Source organism: Mya arenaria, chromosome 13, assembly GCF_026914265.1.
Source record: "Mya arenaria isolate MELC-2E11 chromosome 13, ASM2691426v1".
In the NCBI taxonomy this organism is placed as follows: domain Eukaryota; kingdom Metazoa; phylum Mollusca; class Bivalvia; order Myida; family Myidae; genus Mya; species Mya arenaria.
Genome location: NC_069134.1, coordinates 58,508,917 through 58,535,395, shown reverse-complemented (window position 1 = coordinate 58,535,395; position 26,479 = coordinate 58,508,917). Strand labels below are relative to the sequence as shown.

General features: G+C 35.0%; 1 protein-coding gene across 1 annotated transcript in view; it reads right to left on the bottom strand.

Moving 5' to 3' along the window:
• Positions 1-26,034, bottom strand: part of LOC128213303 (uncharacterized) — a 97,167-nt gene extending 71,133 nt beyond the window's left edge. The window contains exon 1 of the mRNA XM_052918908.1: positions 25,981-26,034. The gene's annotated coding sequence lies outside the window, so the exon portion shown is untranslated. The remainder of the gene's footprint in view (positions 1-25,980) is intronic.
• Positions 26,035-26,479: the final 445 nt, after the last annotated feature.

Sequence of the window (26,479 nt, the reverse complement as noted above, 5' to 3'; positions counted from 1 at the left end):
AATTTATTATACTACTTTTTGCAAATGAACTTTGCATTTCAAGGTTTTGAAGCATTGAATGATTGAAGCTTAAATTGCTCTGCCCACCACTAAGTGAAGAAATAGAATCAAGTGCAACATTTATTCCCTGTCAATCAACTTCACACATCTACATAAAGCTTTCCGCCACTATCAGTGATTTGGTGTATTTTTCTGGTATCCAATGGAACTAACTTCGAAGAGGCAATCTCATTAGCCAGCAATCCAGCCATGCATGTACAGTTTGCATTGGTTTCACTGCAACTGGGCAATTTAATCATAGTTATAAATTACACCTGTAAGAACAACATGCTGACAAATGAACCTCTTTGAAGTGTTGAAAATGACTGTCCAAAGCTGCATAGAATTGGTACAAATTGACTTCATTGCAAAATGGCAATGCAATCATGCTTTGTATAACTGATTGATGGGTATGTTTCCAAACAGTAGTAACACTTTGAGATACTTATAATATTCATTATAAAACAAAATAAATAACAGATATTTTATTATTTTTTTGTTTAGTTTTCATCTGCATTTTGAACTTTATGTATGCATTACAAATTAAACGAGATTATTCTAAGGGTGCACCAGTTTCCTCAGTGATATGTTACTTTAACATGTAATACATGACTTACATACATACATAACCAACATTTAGTTTATCATCGAAACTCTGGAATGTTATTCATTAGGTATGACATCACAGCCCATTTTTTCACTCAATCACGTAGGCTAACAAGAGGGCCGTGGAGCGAGCACCAAAGCTCGCCAGTTGTTTTCATTCAAACAAGGGGCATAACTCCATCAAAGAGTAATACCTATCTGTACATGTACATAAGTGTCACTGGCAACGGGTGTACCAAGATTGATTATCTTGAAAACAAAAATATAAGTAACCACCCCAAAGCTAATGACTCAACCTTTTTTCTTCAAAAAACAGTCAAGCTAATAAACAAAATAGAGTGCACACAATACAAGTGGCTCTGATTGGGTTGTTTGAAAGGATTCATTAAATATACATGTCCATGTTCAAATTACTATCAGCAAAGCAATATCAAGCCAGTCTGACAGTCTTCTAAGATTGAATGGGATGGATTTGCTTCACAATGCTGGCTTTATATGTGCACATGTTTCGTCTAATATTTAGTGCCAATTAACAGCCCTTCCTAATCAAGTTCCGGGGCTTTTTCGAAGTAATTGCTTTTGTGTCTATACCCATTTTGGCAAAATTAGCCAGAATTTCCCTGAAGAAAATCTCAAGAGCAATTCTCCACACACAAGAATACAGAATTAAGTCCGTCTTTAAATCAAAGACATGCTAATATTTTTAAGGTCTGAGAATATTTATGTAAATCCAATGTAAGCTTCTATTGATCCTGAGGAGACCCGAAGCTTCCAAGTGACCAGGCCATGCTCTGAAGTCTGGAAACAATGAGTAATTTACGGTCGACCTTGGCATCCCAGGTCAGTTCATTTGCTAATTGGTAGCACTATGTTAATTGGCAGGATTCCTGCAAATGACGCTAATTTCGTTTCCAAATAAAGACATCTGTGGATTTTGTAATGGGGAGAATGAGACCCTGAGAATGTTGCCCCGAGAGAAGCTAAAACAATTAAAGGGACACTACACTGACACACCATATGATAAAAATGCAAGAAAAAATGGAAAAAGTAAAAAAAATACATAAAATTGATATCGTTATGTACAACGCATTGAACTTCCTTTCTTACGTAATGTGACCTATTACATAATTTCTTGAGATTTTTTTCCATAAATATAAACAATAAAGAGAATAATTCATGTCACCTACTAAATAACGCAACTTTTAAAGGGGCTATTAGATAGTGATGTTCCGATGATCGATTATAATTGAAAATCGTTTGGTTGGGCCTGAAATCGGCGACAATCGATTGTATTTGGTTATAATCGATCATCAAAAAAACAATTGAAAAAAATATAAGTAAGTGTTCAGACGTTATCTTTAACAAAATGGCAGATGCAAGCCACAATGAGCAAGTAAAAATGAACTATTTTTGATATAACACTTAATAACTTCAATCATAGACATAACGAAATATGCATATAATGATAAAGAGTTTAATAATGTGCATGAATAAAACTTCACTTTAGGTTTTATCTAGTATTTTTAAAAAAGCGATTGTACTATCGATAATCGGTTACTTGAGTGGAACCGATTATCGATTGTAAAATTGGAACCGATTCCCAACACTACTATTAGACACCAGATGGTCAAAAATTTGGCAAATACATTATTTCCACGAAATAAGCCTAAAATTGTCAATGTGACCTAGTAGGAGGCCGATAATACATCAATTTGGATGCTTAAAATATCAAACACGACAATCATATTGCTGTATTATCTGTGTTTCCAATTAAATAATAGCGCACAATGGTTTCCCAGTTTAAATCATATCTGTTTATGTGTACAGGCCCCAATATCACAAAAATACTCCAGTCAAATTTCAATCTCAGTCTCAACTCTTTTTATCAAATTACAGCATCATATGATTCAAAATTGTAAATTTTTTACCTTTTTTAAAATCACATTCTCTCATTTATTACGTTGATAAAAAAAATTGATAAATATTTTATAGAAAAAAATATTTGAGAGCAAAAATTGTACTTGAGTCAAATTTATTCGTTTTGAGTTTGACTCAAGTACATTTTGTGCTGTAGAAATAATTGTTTTTAGAATATTGAACAATAATGATAATGAACATAATGCATGTGAGAATGTGCTTTTAAAAATAGTAAAACATAAGTAATTTTAAATAATGTCATACTGTAATGTGGAAGAATGAGTTGAGACTAAGATTGAGATTTGACTTAAGTATTTTCGTGATATCGGGGCCAGATAAACATGCCGATGCTATTTTTAAACTTTAGGGAAATGTGTAAAACTGCAAAATATGCATGTGTCACAAGCGATGTGTTACATCAGTAAGTAACAACACTCAATGAGTTTTACACAATGATGTTTATTTTACGTAAGCTTTTAAGAATTTTTTCTATTTTTCTTGGAAGTGTATCATCTGGTGTCTTAAAAGGCCCTTAAATCTGAATATATATAGTAACATCTGTTTTGTAGGCAGGCATTGTAAACTATGCATATTGCATTTAATTCTGTGCATTTTCATTCTTAAGGTATGAAATAAATAAAATAAATGTATCAGTCTTCCCGAAATTGTAAAAATTCTGCCTGTCCTCCGAACAGGCACGTTGGAAGTCTTAGCTGGTCCGAAAAATATTTGCCTGTCCGAACAAACATGTCATTAAATAGTATACAAAAATGTTAAAAATTGAATATTTCAACTGGTTTTAATGCTTTCCTGATTTAATTCTCCAAAACGAAACATATAAACACTAGATGGACATGTCGTTTAGTAAAAACACTTAGTCTCACCAAAAATATTTCAATATCATCAGCGTTTAGGTGTTTTCAAGTTTTCAGGTTATTCCACCAACCACCGCCATTTAGATACCAAAGCCGAAGCATATTGAGTGCTGACAATTTTGACTGTGCCTTGTTGCCAACCCAGAACAAATCAAAACAGTGAACATAAAATGCTGTTACAGATGCATCGTATTTACTCGTTTATCTCCAGCAATCAACATCATGATTCCATATCGGAAATGGCCGACTTTTGGCGATGTTATGTGACGTTAAATATCAATGTGGGATCAACTATTACTACTGCTAAGGCAAATAATCAGCGAACAGTTTTTACAGACTTTTCGCTTTTATGTAAATTTTAATAACTGACAGAGTAAATGAAGTCAATGATGTTTGACCAATAGGCTGACTTAAATTGAATATGGTACACTACCCCAGGCCCCAAGTTTTGAAGTGTAATAAGCTAATTTCATTGAGCCAAATTTCTTACTTTACCTTGAATAAACAAAAACCTAGTTCATAGTGATCATCATAAAGATCATTTACCGTAAATGACTGGACCGTATAAGACGTTAGGGGGTATTAGACGCAGGGAAAAAAATCTTTGAAAAGTCCAAGAAAAAAACTTTTAATCTATGTTTTTGGTTAAAAGACATATATTAGAAAAGATGTCAAATTGTCTGGCATTTTGGGCCACCATGTTTGTTGACAGTGACAAAAAAATATTTTTTAGTGAAAATGGCGACAGTTATCTTTAAAACCATACAATGATAAACTGTCGAGAATGATAAGTTAAGTTATGCAAAAACCTTATATTGTACGGGTTTGTTCTCAAAATGTCAACACCTACAGAAAAGAATAAAGAATGTGACAAAGTGCGAAAAAACAAGACCATTATCGCAACAGTATGTGGTATTGGTATGTTAAACAGGATAAAGGCAGTCGAGTTTTTCACACCTTCTCGTACAACTGACAAAAAATATTTTGACAGTGCCCAACTTTGCTTTTTTATATGCAACTTTAATTATTGTTCAATTCAATTTATTATTCAAAATAATATTGAATAACTTTAATCGAAAAATATTTTTGTTTAAATTATAAATGTCTTACGATATACCGTATCCCGATCTTCAACTGCCGTTTTAACTCGTATATACTCGATCAATATGACGCGAGTAACATCCCTTTCTACGTAAATCTAAACAAACTCTCGGGTTGAAATCGACCTCAGAAAAAAAGTAAAAAAAATTGTTACTGGGTATTATACGCAGGCATTTTTTTGCATCGAAATCTGAGGGAAAAAAGGGCGTCTAATACCCAGTCATTAACGGTACTCTCAAAGTAAAAAAAATCCCAAAAATGAAGATATCATACAAAAATACACCAACAGAAATAGTGAGCTTATCTTAATCCTATTTTAAAATATGCACATGGGATGTTTGAGAAATTGGGGCCTCAGGTGACAATATTTAAGGATTGATTGCCGATTTTTTTATGGATCGTGAAAATAGTAAACGATTATTGAATATTAGATACATAGTAAAGCAAAGTATGTTTCTTTGTTTATTAAAATTTCAGCACTTTCTGTAAAGCATTAAAAAATGTTGCAAAGTGCGAAAAAGCAATGCTATCATGAAACAGTCTGTACTTTGTATAGGTTAGAGTTTATTAGGTAATTTCTTCGTAAATAAGTAACCTAAGGAAGCGGAGCCAAGCAAAGTGACTGTGGTTTCTTAATCACAAAGAAATTACTTAATAAATTCTAACCGACTTAGTGTAAGCCCCTCCCAAATTGCATTAGCTTTAAAATTAATCTGTGTGCCTGTCAAAAAGACCTGTCAATCACTGCAAGACTGTGTGACGTCATTTAAATCAGCGTTGACACTGAAATCGCACCTTTGCACATGCAAATAGAAGGGGTGACTATATGCACATCCGCATTTATAGCAATTGTCTTAATCATGAAGAACTGTCTTCAGTAATAAGTAACGATTCTTCACAAATAAGAAACTGAAAATTTTAAAAATCTAGCACCCCTGATTGGCTGACAATGTAGGGCAAACACTAATGATATTTTAAGGCAGAGGATGCTTTTCACACCTTCACACGTTGAAAACAGCACTGTCAGTGCCCAATGATGGTACATCACAGCATGCATGTTTATTTATTATTTTAATACAGAATTATTTTACGTAAATTCTGATCATACAATATGAATTTTTTTTTTACAAATATATATATCGTTTTTTTTACTCGTAATATCCAGATTTTCCACTGTTTATAAAACTCAATCGATGCGATGCGAGTTACATCCCTTTGAAATTAAGTAAACAAACAATGTTTTTCCTCTTTATTCCTATGAAGAGCCAAATTTGGCCTGGAATTGACCTTGAAAAAATATTATCGGATGCCTTAAACCATAGATAAGACAATGGCATTTATCTTAAAAGTTCTAGGGGAAAAATGTGCGGTCATACATATACCTGGTCATTTTCGGAACATAAATGATACCAAACTAAATGTATCAAAACCATTTTTTTTCGGCCTTTAAAATCTGAAAATGAGTTAATATCACAACTGATTAGCAAATATGAAACAAACTGTTGTTTGTTTTTTTTATCTCATTTTACATATCAGTTATCAGCAAGAAATTACCTTGCAATTTATGCCAAAATTATATGTGATCTCTTGGCATCAAAACCTAACATCTTTGTAAATGGTACTTCAAGCAGATAACTTCAATAATTGTGGAATGAATAAATGAAGTAATGGCCATTATTACATCACAACTGTACAATTGGCTTTAATTTTATGAGGTTCTTTTTTTGTTGTTACACTAAATTGAGAGAAATGGGAAAGCCATGGTTAATTTGATATTGTGTTTAAGGTTTTAAATTGGCGAGCTGATCAGATCGATCCATCAAGAACCCTGGTGAAATACGTAATTTAAATTTCCCATTTTATCCCTTAAACTGCCTATTAAAGTAAATTGTCTGGTTGTCTGTTGTAATGTTAATGAAAATATGTCTCTTATATTGACTTGCAGTTCTGCTCCATACCTCCAGGTTGTCTCTATATTGTCCTTAAACTCTGCTCCGAAAGGCTTGGGTGACTCTGATTTTCCCTAAACTTTGCTCCATAAGGCCAGGGTGTCTCTGATTTTGTCCCTAAACTTTGCTACATAAGGCCAGGGTGCCTCTGATTTTGCCCTTAAACTTTGCTCCATAAGGCCAGGGTGTCTCTGATTTTGCCCTTAAACTTTGCTCCATAAGGCCAGGATGTCTCTGCTTTTGCCCTTAAACATTGCTCCATAAACCCTGGGTGTCTCCGATTTTGCCCTTAAACTTTGCTCCATAAGGCCTTGGTGTCTCTGATTTTGCCCTTAAACTTCGCTCCAAAAGGTCAGGGTGTCTCTGATTTTGCCCTTAAACTTTGCTCCATACGGCCTTGGTGTCTCTGATTTTGCCCTTAAACTTTGCTCCATAAGGCCTTGGTGTCTCTGATTTTGCCCTTAAACTCTGCTCCATAAGGTCAGGGTGTCTCTGATTTTGCCCTTAAACTTTGCTCCATAAGGCCTTGGTGTCTCTGATTTTGCCCTTAAACTCTGCTCCATAAGGTCAGGGTGTATCTGATTTTGCCCTTAAACTTTGCTCCATAAGGCCTGGGTGTCTCTGATTTTGTCCCTAAACTTTACTCCATACAGCCTGGGTGTCTCTGATTTTGTCCCTAAACTTTGCTCCATAAGACCTGGGTGTCTCTGATTTTGCCCTTAAACTTTGCTCCATAAGGTCAGGGTGTCTCTGATTTTGCCCTTAAACTAAATGCTCCATAAGGCCAGGGTGTCTCTGATTTTTCCCTTGAACTTTAATCTGTAAGGCAAGGGCGTCTCTGATTTTGCCCTTAAATTGCTTCATAAGGCCAAGGTGTCTCTGATTTTGCCCTAAAACTTTGCTAGAGTGTCTCAGATTTTGCCCTATGAAATGCTGTTGTATAAGGCCCAAGAGTGTCTCAGATTTTGGCCTAAAACGCTGCTGTATAAGGCCCAAAAGTGTCTCAGATTTGCCCTTAAACGTTGCAGTATAAGGTCCGAGAGTGTCTCAGATTTTTACCCTAAAACGCTGCTGTATATGGCCAGAGAGTGTCTCAGATTTTGCCCTAAAACGCTGCAGTATAAGGCATGAGAGTGCCTCAGATTTTGCCCTAAAACACTGCAGTATAAGGCCTGAGAGTGTCTCAGACTTTGCCCTAAAAGGCTGCAGTATAAAGCCCAAGAGTGTCTCAGGATTCGCCCTAAAACGCTGCTGCATAAGGCCTGAGAGTGTCTCTGATTTTGCCCTAAAACATTGTTGTATATGGCCAGAGAGTGACACAGATTTTGCCGTATAAAATGCTGTTGTATATGGTACAATTGTATAACGCAAGGGTGTCTCTTAGTTTGTCCTTTTACTCATTTATGTATGAAGTGTTATGCACATGCATGTTCAAATTTAAATGCAAAGCTTCAGACTGAAATATTATCTAACATAGCGCAAAAAAAGTCATAATGCATATTAAACGACTTACTTCATGGAGGCTAGTTATACCATGTAAGAAGATTTTGTAATCAGATTTCAATAACACAAAACCACGCTGCGAATACAGTATTGCCGCAGTCAGTTTGTACACCTCCATAGACTCCAAATGTGACAATTCCTGGTTTCCATGGAGACCAATATTTGAGCATGTCTTTGACATTAAAAGTGTGATTATTGTATTATATGCTTTGTAGGGAATAGGATTCACAGTATATGGTTTTACAAATAAGACCTTACGAAACAATAATTTAGCGATCATTTGAGAGTTGGCATAAAATGTGAAACAGATACTATTAAAAGCCTAAATCATTAAAAATTCAATATTGAAGTCGTTTAACATATTATAATCTGCCTGTGTAAGTTCTAATAAAAAGATAATGAAAGAAATAAATTTAAAGTTTTTCTGAATTATAAGCAAAACAGAAGCCCAAATAAGCTTTATAGTCTTCAAGTGAAACAATGGCTTTCCCAGGAAAGTTCCCCAGACTGTAAACCAGCAAGATGGGGGACTGAGTCCCCCAAACCCTTCCCCAGGCATACATGAGGAACAACGCAGCTTGTGGCCTTGCATGAAGGGCTAAATCAGTTAAACGATTTGGTGTAAGTATTTTAATACTTCAATGTGCAACAGATTTCAGAATCTAAACAAGGTATGCGTGTTATTATGCTAATATGATATGGAGTTCATGAACTGTAATTAACCATCTTTTTTTGTGAATGTAATGCTGACACTGGGTGACAGCTTTCATCACGATTTTGATTAAAGTGCTGAAATTTGCTATGATCATAAACACTAATGATCATCACTTTAAAGCATTTTTTTTTTTTTAAAAATTATAATTCCACAGTCTTAGTTCTTTTTTAATAACTGACTTTCAATGATAAACCAGTCAAAGGGTATAATGGCAGCCTCACACAAAAAACAAGTGCGAAAAAAAGGACCAAACTTGACTTGCCCATAAATGTGACTGACAAGATTTATTTTACTTGCCCAAGGGTAAATTTACTTTTCTGCGGCTTCAGGCAAATGGAATATGTTTCTTTTACGGATTTACTGACAGCCCAGTGTTATTTTGGGAAAAGAGTCAAGCCTCTCTAATTGGCAAAATGCGTCATATTGACTTACATTAAGAATTCATATTTTGCCTAGAATAATGAAAAAAAATGCTACGAAATATGGACAGAACAAAAGAATGTGATAATTGTTGTTTCTATAAGAAAACACAAACTGTTCCATAAAATTGTGTTTTCGGAGTCCAATTTTTTTAATAAGATGAAAAAAAAGGTTTTTGCTTTGGGAATTATATGGGCCAAACTTCAGCCCCAAATTGGTCAGTAAAAAGCAATGCGGTCATTCAATGATTCCGGGAGAAAAAAATCATTCAATAAAGAGTTGCTAAAAATAAATTCTCTAAGGACTGATGCAGCTGAGAGGTATCAGATCTCGGACTAATTGAAAGATTCCACTTTAAGCCTCCGTAGAATTACTGGTCATTGAAGCTATGCTCCTTTTACATGGTCTTTTAACTCCCATGTCCCCTGGGTGGGGGAAGAAAATTGCCTCTCACACCAAGAGCTTTTCCAATTAAGTTATTTGATGTAGATTATAAATATCTAGCAGAATGAGGTATGGTTTGAAGAGACTCAGTTGGAAACATTTTTTGCTTGGAGACGTGATTTTTGGGGAGTTAAGAGTTAAGGCCAATATAAACTGCTAGATTTGCATCCAATTCTTTGTCCGCCCAGTTAGCTCAATCGGTAGAGCATTGGACTGTGATTCCCGGGCAGACCAGGTCACTTCTGTTGTGATTGGTTATGAAATCCTTTCTACGACCATTCGCACTGTACCACTGCCCCTGGCATGTACAGAAGTTGTCAGTTCCTTGCAGAGGAGGGACACCTAGTACTGGTTAACCGCCTGATAGTCTGCCCAGGATAGGTATGCGGTGGTTGAACTGTCACTCTGGGACCCTTCAATGCCGGAACCCGGAGTATAAACTACTAACACCACAATCTAATTTTTTCTTTAAATTGGGATGGGGGATGTCATTTTACTTTTTATTTTCCATGTTTCACTATTGTCCATGCCCTTTCTTATTACATAAGGGATCAAATACATGTGTTTCTAGACAAACCAGGAACACTATCATAACAATTCTCCTTAATTTTTTACATCTGAATTTTTACATCAACACCAGCTGGTATGGATAAAAGCCATTCACAGACAGTACATGACCAAATCACAAACACACAGAACCTAGTTTCACATTGTTATTTGAGTCAATAAATTTAAGGTGCAGCGGAAAATAGAGGATGAAAAGACGGCAAAGATGAAAATCTTACAATAAATTTATAGTCACCTTAGGTAATCAATGTTTATGTCGCAGATTCGGACATAGACCCACAGAAAGAGCCCCAGTGTGTCTATAAGGGCACGCACGTTTAACAGGACATTTAAAGTATCAGAATAAACTTTTTAAATTTTCAAATGCGTTACTAATAGATTTTGACCAATGAAGCATTTGATGTGGTATTTTTACATAATTATTAACAACAGTGCTTTAATTTAGACTACATATTGCATTTTTTTCACATTTTTAACTTTTTCAATGTCTTACTCAATGAGAGGGGAAAATGTCCTTTTTAGGCAGTTTCCACTAGATCAAAGAAATTTAGTAGATTTTTTTTAAAAACAAACAAATGTACACTTAACATTTAATAATGAAGATTATGGCATAAAAAAAAACTGATTTGGCTAAATGAAATAAGGTTCTTAGCATGCAGCACTTGCCAGATTTATTTTAAATTTTTGGAAAATGTACGCTTTGAAATTTTTCCTTTTTTAAACTTTATTTTCAATATTTAAATTGTGGAGTAAAATTAAGCATCTTTACTCCTCCTACCAGTGAAATTAAACAGTTATAAGGAAAGGAACAATTTCACCTTTGGGCTTGTTCACTACATTTAAGGGCTAGATAACGGAAAAAAAAAAATGTGTGAAATTCGAACATAATGCTCATGAAATTGATAAACATTATCAAAACTCTAACAATGAGCTCTTTTATTAATAATTATTAAAAAATGTGACAGAAATGCAGCATTTTGACTAACAGCGTTCATAACAATATTGATCATTGAACACCTGTTTAAGGCTTGAATTAGCTAAATTATTTTCAAATCAGTGTGATTGTACAAGCTGCTGTTTTGTGTTTAATGTTCTTTAGTGAATTAAATAACTCAATTTAAACAATTTAAAAAAAAATGATACCCACATCAAATCTGTGAAAGGTCCTGTAATAGGTAACCAAAAGGTAACCTTAGTCTTTAATTGAAATTATTTTAGTACCATAGTTTCATTAATTAATTTTGCTACTTTTTTGTTTAAATTGAACTTAAGCCAGCACTGAAAATGAACACAAAGTGGAGGATATAATTTTGAGTTGATGTATAAAAATTGCCATTAATGTGGCGTTTAATCAGATTTTAGACATTGAAGTCATGCCTAAAATCCTTTCAATGAAAATGCCCCTAGGCTGGTATCTGTGGCAAAAAGGAAATAGCTGCACAATGCACACAAATCATTATATATATATATAAATATATCATCTGCAAAATAAAATTTAAATCATTTTAAATTTAATGAAAAAATTCCAACAATAATATACTCACAATCATTTTCCATAAATACACACCTAAACAGCTGACAGTTTTTGCAAATGACACTTGACAAACAAATGACTAAATTGCCGAATATAATACTTCTGCTTGTAAATGAAACAGCTGCTATTTCAAGCTCAGACTAAGGGTCCATTACTGCAAATGAAAAACCTTAATCACGTCTATTTGTAGGTCTACAGTTCTCAACACTCGAAAAGCTATTTCCCTCCGTAGCATTCAATAAACAATGCCGGAGCATTGATACTTTGCTTTTGTCACATTTCTATGATGCTGTAGACATTTCGGTATTGGAAAACAATTAGACGTCAATATCCATAGGGCCATGAAAGCATGGCTTTTAATATTCTGCTACTGACATTAGTTTGCCGGTCACAGTTATCAAAATGATTTATTAGCTGTAAGCTTTCATTTAGATCCAATTTCCATCACATTTTCAAACTTTGAATTCTACTAAACATCAAAATTAATGTGTGTGGGATAGAGGTTATCTAAGGCTTATGTCAAGAGAATAACATACTACATTACTTTGACAATAATCAATCTTAAACTAAAGGATTTTTTTGTAAATTTGAAACGATAAATCAATAGAATGGCCTGCAGGGTTAGATGTGTGCGACAGAAGCATTGTATGAGGAAGCTCATCTTCTTTTTAAAGTTATGACCACCCAAAAAAACGTAGGAAGAAGCCATTGCTGGCCTTGTATTCAAAGTTAAGACCACCCAAAAAAACAAGGGAAGAAGCCATTGCTGGCCTTGTATTCAAAGTTAAGACCACCCAAAGAACTGTATGAGGAAGCCATTGCTGGCCTTGTATTCAAAGTTAAGACCACCCAAAGAACTGTATGAGGAAGCCATTGCTGGCCTTGTATTCAAAGTTAAAAGACCATCAAGAGAACTGTAGATAGAAGCCATTGCTGGCCTTGTATTCAAAGTTAAAAGACCACCAAGAGAACTGTAGGAAGAAGCCATTGCTGGTCTTGTATTCAAAGTTAAAAGACCACCAAGAGAAATGCAGGAAGAAGCCATTGCTGGCCTTGTATTCAAAGTTAAAAGACAACTAGAGAAACGTAGGAAGAAGCCATTGCTGGACTTGTATTCAAAGTTAAAAGACCACCAAGAGAACCATAGGAAGAAGCCATTGCTGGCCTTGTATTCAAAGTTAAAAGACCACCAAGAGAAACGTAGGAAGAAGCCATTGCTGGCCTTGTATTTAAAGTTAAGACCACCAAGAAAACTCTATGAGGGAGCCATTGCTGGCCTTGTATTCAAAGATAAGACCACCCAAAGAACTGTATGAGGGAGCCATTGCTGGCCTTGTATTCAAAGTTAAACCACCAAGAGAACCATAGGAAGAAGCCATTGCTGGCCTTATATTCAAAGTAAAAAGACAACCAAGAGAACTGTAGGAAGAAGCCATTGCTGGCCTTGTATTTAAAGTTAAAAGACCACCAAGAGAACTGTAGGAAGAAGCCATTGCTGGCCTTGTATTCAAAGTTAAAAGACCACCAAGAGAACCGTAGGAAGAAGCCCTTGCTGGCCTTGTATTCAAAGTTAAAAGACCACCAAGAGAACTGTAGGAAGAAGCCATTGCTGGCCTTGTATTCAAATTTAAAAGACACCCCAAAAAACGTAGGAAGAAGCCATTGCTGGCCTTGTATTCAAAGTTAAGACCACCCGAAGAATGGTATGAGGAAGCAATTGCTGGCCTTGTATTCAAAGTTATGACCACCCAAAGAACTGTATGAGAAAGCCATTACATGCCTTGATTTTAATTTTATCAGCTCTGATAAAGGCCAGAAATAATTGTTTGAAATATCATATGAAATATATATATACCAACCATTTTAGGTTTGGGTTCATTTTTCATTGTTGTTTTTGTTAATTCCTTAAACAAAATTGCCTGTACAAAAACCTTAAGGATTTTTATGAACTGATATGGTAAGTTGGTCCAAGAATTGAAGTTGAAATCAAGTTGGTGAACATCCCCTGGTAAATATCACAGTCGGAAAATATCTGGACTTGTATCAGGTTACACACTAAGGGTTAAAAACACTTTCAGGTCTAACATTCTTTTGGGACACATCAAACAAAATATTTTTTGATTGTGGTCTCATTGATGTTATTTTTTTATTTTCACAGCAAAATTACTAACTATTATTCCAACACATAAACAATTCATAAAGACAATTGCGACAATTTTCATGTAATTTATAAGAAGCATCAGACATGGGGGTAAATTGGTCCAATTTGACATATTTTCATAATTTGAATCTGTCTGCCATGAAATAAATTGTTGTCAGTACTTTACAGCATAAATCTTTAAGGCCTATAAAAAATGTCTAAAACATGGCTACATCTTGTCCAAAATCAGGTAAGGTTAAAGTAGGGTTTTTTTTATGTGTTTTTTTTATATATATATTTTTTTAAGGCTTTAATTATGTACGAACCTTATTGTCATCATTGGAAAATGGTGTTAAAGTATTCAGTATAAAGCTTTTTAAACTTCATATTAAAACACACAAAAATTTCATTACTTTTTTAACCAAAACACTATAAAAACAATAAGTTCAGCGCCTTTATTGTTGGTAGGGTGGGGTGACGTGTCCCAGAGGTAGTTATATTTTAGGTTTAATTCAGGATTATCAAATAGCCCAGAAACTGAGACAAACATGTATAAAACAGGACATAACAGCGACGAAAGTCAGGGTAGCATCTTTCGGTTGATCAATGGGGGATAACTCAATAATTACTTTAGCCAGAGTTATGGGACTTGCTGTATATGTGTGTATTGTCAAGGTGACCATGTGTACCAAGTTTCATGTTAATATGTATCAAGGTTTCATTGTAATGGCTAACATTAAAATTAAGTATGCATATCTCAATTTTCAATTTATATTCCAATCTAAAAAGCAATTTAGGAGACATATCTCAATTTTCAATTTATATTGCAGTCTAAAAGGAAAAATCCTGCAATGCTGGAAAACATCAGCAGATAAATAAATGAAGCAAATCTAAATTATGCGAACAATGATCAATTGCAAGCTAAAAACATTGGAACTCTCCATGATCAAACAGTTGTTATACAAGTCATGTCTGTCAGACAGTTACTAATCCAGAGACATTTTATTTCCTCTCATCGATTTTTCCAGCAATCTAGTTCTTTACTTCTGACTAATTAGAGGGTATTTGCCTCCTATTCTTGATGTCCATTAATAAATAACCCTGACAGCAGCCCTTAATTTCAGCCTCCCAAGTTTACGACCAGGGTATAAACCGACACACAATTAAACGGGGGACAATAAATGACTTGTGGTGCCCGTCAGGACTCCATGTAGAAGTAGGCCATTTTGTCCATTACTATATGCAAATTATCAAATTTGGTTTAAGTTTTAATCAGGCTTACAGTATTCATGAGAAATATGATGACAAAATATCAAATGGCTTTAAAAACATTTATATCAGCATCTGTTTGCTTTAATCTTTTGTCATAGAAATATAGTTATATATGTAAGCTTTTCTGAAAACTTACTATTATATGGACGCTGTAAAGTAACTTGTTTTTATTCTCCATGGCTGACCAACACATATTGGTCTTTATTTAAGGACAGCCTGTCCTTTAGAAGAGATGAAGGGGAGTAACTGTGGCATGTATTTTGAAAAATAAAGGGAATTAACTGTGTAAGATATTGACCTGCTTTTTGCAGTAATAAAAAGAAAATAACTATATTAGAGACTGGTCTGTCTTTCACATAGATAAAGGGAAGTAAATGTGCTAGACTCTAACCTGACTTTTGCAGTAATAAAGGGGAGTAAATGTGTTAGACATGGACCTGCACTTTACAGAGATAAAGGGGAATACATGTGTTACACTGAACTGCATTTAACTGAGATAAAGGGGAGTAATTGTGTTGGACACTGGCCTGCATTTTACAGAGATAAAGGGAAGTAAATGTGTTAGACACTGAACTGCATTTTACAGAGATAAAGGGAAGTAAATGTGTTAGACACTGAACTGCATTTTACAGAGATAAAGGGGAGTAAATGGGTAAGACACTGGCCTGCATTTTACAGAGATAAAGGGAAGTAAATGTGCTAGACTCTAACCTGACTTTTGCAGAGATAAAGGGGAGTAAATGTGTTCGACACTGACATTCATTTTACAGAGATAAAGGTTAGTAAATGTGTTAGACACTGATCTGCCTTTTAACGAGATAAAGGGAAGTAAATGTGTTAGACACTGAACTGCATTTTACAGTGATAAAGGGGAGTAAATGGGTATGACACTGGCCTGCATTTTACAGAGATAAAGGGAAGTAAATGTGTTAGACACTGAACTGCATTTTACAGAGATAAAGGGGAATAAATTTGTAAGATACTGACCTGCACTTTACAGAGATAAAGGTGAGTAAATGTGTAAGACATTGACCTGCCTCTTACAGGGATAAAGGAAAGTAAATGTATTAGACACTGACCTGCATTTTACAGGGATAAAGAAGAGTAAATGTGTAAGACACAGACCTGCACTTTACAGAGATAAAGGTGAGTAAATGTGTAAGACGCTGACCTGCACTTTACAGAAATAAAGGGGAGTAAATTTGTAAGACACTGACCTGCATTTTACAAGGATAAAGGGGAGTAAATGGGTTGGACACTGAACTGCATTTTACAGGGATAAAGGGAAGTAAATGTGTTAGACACTGACCTGCACTTTACAGAGATAAAGGGGAGTAAATTTGTAAGACACTGACCTGCATTTTACAAGGATAAAGGGGAGTAAATGGGTTGGACACTGACCTGCACTTTACAGGGATAAAGGGGAGTAAATGTGTAAGACACTGAACTGCATTTTACAGGGATAAAGGGAAGTAAATGTGTTAGACACTGACCTGCATTTTACAAGGATAAAGGGGAGTAAATGTGTTAGACACTGACCTGCACTTTACAGGGATAAAGGGGAGTAAATGTGTTAGACACTGGCCTGCATTTTACAAGGATAAAGGGGATTAAATGGGTTGGACACTGACCTGCATTTTACAGGGATAAAGGGGAGTAAATGTGTTAGACACTGACCTTCATTTTACAGGGATAAAGGGAAGTAAATGTGTTAGACACTGACCTACACTTTACAGAGATGAAGGGGAATATATTTGTAAGATACTGACCTGCCTCTTACAGGGATAAAGGTGAGTAATTGTGTATGACACTCGCCGACATTTTGCAGAGATAGAAGAGAGGACCTTTTAGACACTGACCTTCACTTCACAGGGATAAAGGGGACAAAATAAGTAAGACAATGACCTGCCTTTTACAGTTACAAAGAGTAGTAAATGGGTTAGACACAGAAGGGGAGTAATTGTGCTTAGAAATTGTCTGCCTTTGGTTGAGACAGGCTTAGCTTTAGGCTGTGTTGAAGAGCAGTATGTTTGGTAGTGATAGGTCTATCTTAGGTAAGTTACTTAGCCGCTCCGTACAATCATTGATAGAGCGCAGTAAGAAAAATAAAACTTCTTTTTAGCACCATAGACATACCAAACAAGTGCAGTAGAGATGCAGTAGTACCTTAGAGAACGTCATTCAGTCGCTGTGCTAGCGCCACCAATAACTATTGCCATCACACTACGACCTATATGCACGCCCGTGGTGATCCTGTGGCCTTGAAGGAGACCTGACTTACTGTGCTGCTAAGGTGACCTCACAGCAAATCCACTGCCCTCTTATCAGAACGCTGAGCGACAGCGTTTGTTTTGGGCATGTCCAAATTTTTTTCTTGGATGCCATTGGCCCTAGTGTGACAGGGTTGTTTTTTTGGCATATAGCTTAGGAAAAGATAAAGGCATTAACTTTATCAGATACTGACATTTGAGGAACAAAGGGACCAAACTGTGAGACTTGTGTGGCTCCACTGGTCTTTTAATTTGATATAAGTCAGATTAATTTGCATCTGCCTGAGTATTTCACCATGTTGACTGTTTGCTTCTTTCAACAAATAGGACCAATTGTGAGTTATCCGCGTGGGTATAACTATATTAACCTTAATGGAAATTATACAAGTGTTGTCAAAATATTGACATTTGATATCATGGTAATTATTGCTGATGAATTTGGGAGAAAGCTGCCAGTACTTCTGAAAGAAAACTGTACAATATCAATATGGCGAGATCTTTTTTTCAGCACTCTTAAAATTGTTTAGAGTATTTTGATTGGGCTTAATATTTTAGACATCACTATTCCACATGAACAAACATCAGTAAAATTGATATATTGAAAGGTTCATAATTCCAAACCTGAGAGATTCTTGAAAAATTGCGAATATTAAAACCACGTAAAAAGGAAGCAATATACAGTATATAAGTCCTTTGATCAGGGATTAATGTACTTATTGCATTAACATATAGGAGTAACATAAATGGATCTGTATTTCAATAGAATCAATGTTTTGCACTCCCTAATGAGACTGTTCTTAGTTTACACAAGTATATCATATTTTTTATACAAAAACAAACAGAGAGGCCAAAACGTTTCCATGACCTTTTCCATCAAAAATACTGACAACGAAGCACAAAAAGTTACCATAACTTTCATCGAAAAAAGCAATAATGGAGTCAGAATATTACAATGAAAAAAATTGTAACGAAGCCAGACAATTACCAAACATTTGACATAAAAAAACAGACATTGAAAACAAAAGTTTTGCGTAACATTTTTCCTTGAAACAAGAGCAGTCACAGACAGCTGCATTTTTTGTAACGAAAGCCAATCAATGGTAAGGGTAGTTTCTCAGGAACATAAGAAATGCGTAAAATTAAGAAAGGGCAATAACTCTTCCTAAAATGGTTGAATCCCAAAAGCTTGACAATATGCGCTGCGTCACTATATAGTCATCAATATGTGAAAGTTTGGAAGAAATTGCATGAAAAACGTAAGAGGAGTTGTTGCGAAGAAACCAATTTTAAATGTAAAATAAGCAATGGGCAATAACTCTTTCAAAAATGGCCGAATCGCGAAAGCCCGATAATATGCGCTGCGTCACTATATAGTCATCAATCTGTGAAAGTTTGGTAGAAATCGCATGAAAAACATAAGAGGAGTTGTGAAGAAACCAATTTTAAATGTAAAATAAACAAAGGGCTATAACTCTTTCAAAAATGGTTGAATCGCAACAGCCCGACAATATGCGCTGCTTCACTTTATGATCATCAATCTGTGAAAGTTTGGTAGAAATCACATGAGAAATGTAAGAGGAGATGCAAAGAAATGAATGTGGGACGGACGCACACACGCATGCACGCCCGCACCGAATCGCGCCTACCATTACTATATCCCCTCGCCTTTTCATAATAATGACAACAACGCAGATAAAATATAATACCAAAAACACATAGCAACAAATACCACAAAGAAATCCATAAAGATACCATTACATTTTTATTGAAAAATGAACAGACAACTAAGCCAAAAAGTGACCCATTCATTTTTCACTGAAAACAGCAGCCAAAGATACATGTATAAGGTTACCATAACATTTTGTTTTGAAAAACAGACAGCAAAACCAAAAATTTACAATATAAATACATTTTTTCATTGAAAAACACACCAGTCAGTGTTTAAAACAGTTTGCTGAATACAACTCGACAGTTCTGATCCATCATCGGCAGGGTTTTAAAAACCTTCATATAAGTATGAAAAGGAAGATAATAAGCCTTTGAGTCATTCCACATGTATTCATATGACCTTTACTGATGTGAAACAAAGAAAAAAAATCACGATGTAGAGCATCTCTTAAAGCTGCAATCTTTCACAGATTGACCGTTTTGACAACTTTTATTTTTTCATCTTGGAATGAGCCAATTGATGAGCAAATATCTAAAAACCAGTGATATAAAACTGCTGACTGCTGAGCAGATCGCAGTTTCCATATGTACGTTTGAAAATTGATGTTTTATTGCTAAAAGCGTTCCTTAAGCTTTAAGAGAAATGAAATTTTCAGCAGTTTTCCAAACAATAGAGATCCATTCCATAGCGAGTTATTTTATATGACTGAATAGAAGGTATTGATGCCAAAATCAGCCGATTCTCTGAGACGAAAATTAAAACTGTGGCAATTTTATATCTATAAAATGTTATGTAAAACACTGAAAAGTGAAGTTTTCTTTTAATTAGTATTTCTGTTGGGAGAAATTATTATGCACAGATGGTGTTATCTAAATTATCAGTATAAGCTTCTGAGTAGTAGCTGTAATGTCTACTTTCTGCCACTCTTATCCTTCCCAGGTCTCTAGAGAGAATATTAATCATGCATTTGTGTATTCAGTGGCCTCAGTCAATGTTATGCAGTATTATATGATATTGTCCGGCTTTCTTCGGCCATAGTGTCCAGCTTTCTTCGGCCATAGTGTTCGGCTTTCTTCGGCCAGAGTGTCCACTTTTCTCGGGGCCACTATTATGTAATACTGTGCGCATTTCTTCGGCCACTGTCCGTTTAAAAGTGGATATATAAACCGAGCCTTTCTGAGGAAAGGGGGAGTTGAGATGAGAGATTGAAATGAGGAGAGAGACTAAGAAGAAATTAGAGAATGACTTTTGGACTTAATTAAATAGATGTATTTTTAAACTGTAAATATTAATCAAGACTTTGTGTATGTGTGTAGAAATAAAATGTTAGACACTTAATGGTTTTAATTATTTTTCCAATGATATATTGGATGGTGGCAGCGGAAAGAAAAGGAAACAATTCCTTAATAAGTAAAATACCAAATAATTAAAAGCACCGATTAAAGTAAAAATCGGCGACAAAACCAATGTCAAAGTTGTCAAGCTGTGAGGGTGCAGCTTTAACCTATGTGTTTCAAGTTTACAGCCAAAGGCTCAAGAACGCAACAATGAAATTATATAAGCCATATTGGTATTTAATAGTAGAGAAGAGACACTCATTAGCTCAACCCTGGAAGCCCTGCAATCAGGTAAAATACCTTGCAAGCTTGCTCAGAATCTAGGATAAGAATTCTCTTAGTCATAGACTTTACTGATGGTTTAAAGAGTGCTCATTGACACCTGAAATGTAATGAGCAGAAGCTATATGCTAAATGTCCTTACAATATTATATTAAAACGCTGTTGACACCAAAAATGAGGAGACGTCTAGAAACTTACGATCTTAAGCCAAACAATTTTAAGCCTTATGATCTTTATTGAATCGGGGTCGCCAGGCTAGTTGAAAATGTTGGTGCTGGTGCAAGTATTCCAGTTTGTTCACCTAAAAGCCTAATTCTACGAATGCGTCTTAATATTTTTGCAAGCTTCCTGAAAAGTTTCATATAATTCTAGCCAGTGACTGCTAAAATTTAGCTTTTGAGGTAAAGGGGCCTATCTCTTCCAAGAGATCATGAGTTTGAGCTCCAAAAGTTGCTGTTACCCCAATTGCTTCGCACCAAGGCCACCCTGGTTAGATTCCCCCCTGCGCCATGTGACTTTGGTTAGTGGTCACCAAGCCAGACAAGTTGGTTTTCTCCGGGCACTGCGGTTTCCCCCACAACACAAGACCACACTCTCACACAACATCGTGCCAAAGAGAGTGACGTAACATAAGTTATCATAACTTTCTTCACAATCGTTGTAAAATATATAATGCTTAAACTAAAAGGTGCAGGTTCTCTGGGCCTCTCAAAAAATACACCAGCATAGTGTTATTATAGGAACAAAGATGGAAAAAAACCTGTCTTAAAATAACGAATAATCTGCTCTATATCAGACACATATCTTTTGTCAATTTTAGAAATATTAATGCATGAACGTTTCAAATGTGGAAAATTTTACCACTGTTGCGCATAATTTATAATTGACTTCAAGGACATTCTTCAAATTAATTAAAGATTGACAAATAGAAACAAACAAAACTATTTTAACATCCACACAAGGATTTAATGTTTGAAAATAAATGGGAGACATTAAAGTATCTTAATTTAATTTGGGAAAAATAGACTTGTTCATTTGGAGAGTAGCTAAATTTTGGAACTTTCTTAAAAAAATGAAAAAGCCCTGAGCTGGTATTCATTAACAAAAAAAAAATATATATTTATATAAATAAATAATAATAAAAAAAAAATTGTCTGTTCTACATACAGCAATACAATTTAGAAAAACAAATCAAACTACCAATGTTCAAACTACCAATGTTAGAAAATTTCAGTAGAACTTTGATAAAGAATCATTATAGGGAATTGTCCAAATAATAGGACAATATAGTATGTATACCTGTTCTTAATCACTAGTTATACAATAATGTAGAGCAACTTTCACATGATAATGCACGTAAAAAAAATCCTCATATGAACTTATTAGCACTTTTAAAATTTGGATGAAATGTTAAAGGGACTAGACACCAGATTCTCCCAAAATCCGCAAAAATACAGTATTTCCTCAAAACAAACAAATTTGTCATTAAGAATTGGTCTGACACCGATAATTCATCATTTTTGGAGTGGCCAAGTCTATTTTTCGGAGTGAAAAAATGGCCAAGTCTATTTTCCGGAGTGAAAAAATGGCCAAGTCTATTTTCCAGAGTGAAAAGCATGGCCAGGTCTATTTACTAAGAAGTGAAAAACATCTCCAAGTCTATTTTCCAAAGTTAAAAACATTGGCCTAGCTTAATTACTGAAAAGTGAAAAAAATGGCCAAGTCTATTTTCCAAAGTGAAAAACATTGCAATGTCTATTTTCCAAAGAGAAAAACAAGGCAAGGTCTATTTACTGAAGCTAAAAACATGGCCAAGTCTATTTTCCGGAGTGAAAACATAGCCAAGTCTATTTTCCAGAGTAAAAAACATGGCCAGGTCTATTAACTAAGAAGTGAAAAACATCTTCAGGTCTATTTTGCAAAATGAAAAACATGGCCATGTCTATTTTTTAAAGTTAAAAACATGGCCTAGTCTAATTACTGAAAAGCGAAAAATATGGTCAAGTCTTTTTTCCAGAGTGATAAACATATCCATGTCTATTTTCCAAAGTGTAAAACATGGCCATGTCTACTTTCCAAAGAGATAATCATTGCCAAGTCTACTTTCCAAAGTGAATAACATGGCCAAGCCTATTTTCCAAAGTGAATAACATGGTCAGGTCTATTTCCAAAGTGAATAACATGGCCAGGTCTATTTTCCGGCGTGAAAAACATGTCCAAGTCTATTTTCCGAAGTTTAAAAACATGGCCAGGTCTTTTTACTGAAAAGAAAAACATGGCCAAGTCTATTTACTGAAGAGAAAAACATGGCCAAGTCTATTTTCAATGGTGAAAAACAAGGCCAAATTTTATTTTCCACTCTTTGACAGGGTAAAACAAATGGCTATGGCTAATTTCCATGTTGAATCACATGGCAAAGTTGATTTTCCCTGCTGATTTTTCGTTGTGAATCATTAATTGACCCAAAGTTACATACTGAAAACAATTAAACAACTATACTTTTGACATTTAAATCCTACATTACAAATAGTTCATAACACATGCATACCAAATACTGCCTTTTTTAAGTTTCTGCATACTGCGTAATGCTCTTACGTACAGATTACTCCTTAAAAAGCCCTTGAATATTGCAAAGCACATGCATGGGGGTTGGGCCGGTCAGCCTCGGTCCATATACACCTTCGGGGGCTGACTGGCCGGTCTTTATAATGTCATAATGACCCTCAGTGGTGTGTAATATTTCTTATTTATAATCTATATATTTAGACGGAGCTGGCAATATTTTTAGGTTAAAGATGACAGAAAACAGCTGGATTTCCAAGTCAACAACATAAACGCCAATCAGTGAACTGCCTTTTCTGTAATGAATATACATCGATGTTATTACCTTTGCTTAATCGATCGTGAATAATCTGCAATATTTTACATAAAGATGCTGTAACAGCTTTCAAATGAGTTTGTTCTGCAAATGTATAAATAAATATCAGTGTAAGTCTGTGTTAATTACAGGACAGAACAAAGTTTATTTTGTTTTAAACAGTTTACAAAATATACACAATGATATGAGTAAAAATGGCTTTTGATCATTGATAAATTTTATCTTGTGCATATACATGACCAAAGAAGATAAACAAGAGGGCCGCTGAGTAAACACCACGTTGCTCATTTTTTTCCCTCAAAAGGAGCATAAGACAAGAATTATGAAGGCCTTGTTATATTTATGTGTAAATATCTCTGGCAACATGTATACCAAGATAGCGACAATGTTGAATGACAGCTAAAAAAATACATGTGGTTGGATTATAAGTACAAGCCTGCAAGGGCAAATACAAGTGTTGGGTAATAAATGCACATAATTTAGTTTTCCATAATAAAGCCTTGTTTCATAATTTCTGAAGCCAAGTTAGTAACTTAAATGTAAGATACAGTCAAACTGTGGCTCGGACTTGCTTGGCTCAAATTCCTCTTTGGCTCAAACTAGACGTTACTTGTAAAGGACTGATTTCTTTATACTGAAGGTAAACATTCCCGCTTGGCTCAAATTTTCAAAGGCTCAAGGTAAAGAGATGGGAGTTATACTAAGAGCCAACAGAGTTTGACTGTATCTCTTTTTCATTAAAAAGTCAGCTGGTCTCTGTAGTGAACTTCTATGCAACAATAATTGTAAACATAGAAGCTGCCTGGAGGGGATGGGTGATGCTTTTTCATATCATGGCGTTGCATGGACAATTTCAATCTGCTTGTCCTGTTAGCCCAGTGGTTAGGGCACTTGCTTGTCACCAAGGCAACCTGGGTTTGATTCCCAGTCTTGGTGAATAAGAGTTTGGTTGAATGGTCACAAAGACGGACAAATGGTTTTTCTCCAAGTACTCCAGTTTCACCCACAACACCACACTCTCGCGCAACATCATGCCAACGAGATTTACTAAGTATAAGTTATCATATCTTTCTTTACAATCATTGTAAAATATATAATGTTTAAACTAATTTCCATCTAAAATGACTTATAAATTCAAAGGAATTCTCTGGAGGCGCCATGTTTTTTCAACCGGAAAATGGGGTCAGCTAGTACAGATATGTCAAAATGCAGTATAATTCTCCTAAAATTCTTCAAACCCCAAATCTTAAAATGACTTCGATTTGTTTCTTTGTTTAAAATATACTATGGTAAATTCTCAATTTTAGGCATTTTAAGGCTATTTTCACAATTCCAAAGGCCTTTAGTCTCTAAGGCATAGTAAAACCTATCTAGCTCTTTTTGATAAAAGTTAACAGTAATTATATGTGAAATAGAACACGCTTTTAAACGCAGAAAAACACTAAAGTTCACAAGTATTGCTTTTCTGGGGTTCTTTCGTGCAACTCACCCCAGGTAACATTGTCAGATCATAGCATAATCATTGATTACACAAAACAATCACTAATGATGGTGACAGCCAGGTCGTGGATAATTGCCGGCATCACTCGGGAAAAATGTGCAGCATGATATTAAACTAGAATTCTGCGAATGGGATGTGTTTCCTGTCATGACCAAGATTGAGGACTCTAGGCCAAGTATTTATAAAGCTATCGATCATCAGCCAAAGTAATCCATATAAACAGCCGCTTCAGAGTCTTTGACGATTTTTGTTTTGGCGCCTCTATGCGAACATAATGAATATCCAAATGTTAAAAAAGATACCTTAATGCCCATTATTATCACCGTAGGCTAAAACCAAAGCAACGGCAATTTTTCTAGACCTTGACCTTTGACCTATTGACCCTAAATTTAATATGGGTCATCTACTGACCATGACCATTGTGCATACCAAGTTTGAAGACTCAACAACAAGAAGGCGCGTAGCTGACTTTACGCAAATACGCAGTTGCATAATGAAATTTTGACAGATTAAGTTTTTGTCATACCAAAAACCCGATTATGAAAAAAAAAATAAAGGGGGGTAGGGGCTGAAGGGGTTAATATGCTGTCCATCAATGAACTGCCTAATCCCAAATTGACCCTAGCTAGGCGTCTGACGAGTCGTTCAAAAGTTATTCATTAGAAACTAAAGTGTGACGCCAACAACAACAACAACAACAAAGTAACCCCTATCATAGCGCCTATATGTTTGCCATGCTGCGTATAGGCAACACAAAAAGTTCAAAATTCAAACACCCGCAATATGATATCAAAAGTTCAACAGTGAGCACATGATGGTGCATTTTTAAATCTAGGGCATTAATAATAAAATAAATAGCACTGTTTAGATTATTTACACAAAACAACAGGATATCAGAAAGGTATTTAAAACCATGCATAAATAAAAGCACACCATTTAAAGAACATAAAATATAACTCACCACAGAATGTCAAGGTATATTTCCACTATAATTTTATCGAACACTAAAACCTAACAGTGTCATCAATTTCTCACTACATGCTTCTAAAATGTAAGTCAATTTGAGCGTTCTAGTTTAAATTTAAACTGATAAAATAGTTTTGTTAGTGCACAGTCACCGGTCGCTGTTTACTCTTATGAGTTTAAATTTCATTGTACAAACCTAAACAGAGATTTGCTACTTAAATGGGGATATTTTCTATGTATGACATTTTATTGAAAGAGACTGTATGATTTACAAGGACATGACCCAGTTAATACCAATCTCAGTGACAAACTACCTGCAGTATTAAGACCTGTAATAAACAGAGAGATCAATATTCATATAACTTGGTAGTGATTTACTACAGCTGCGGTTAACTCATCATCACAATACAAGCACTGATTGCAAGACGAAACGGAAAAATGAATAGCAAATATTACAAAATAAATTATTATAACAATTAAATAGTAATGATGTA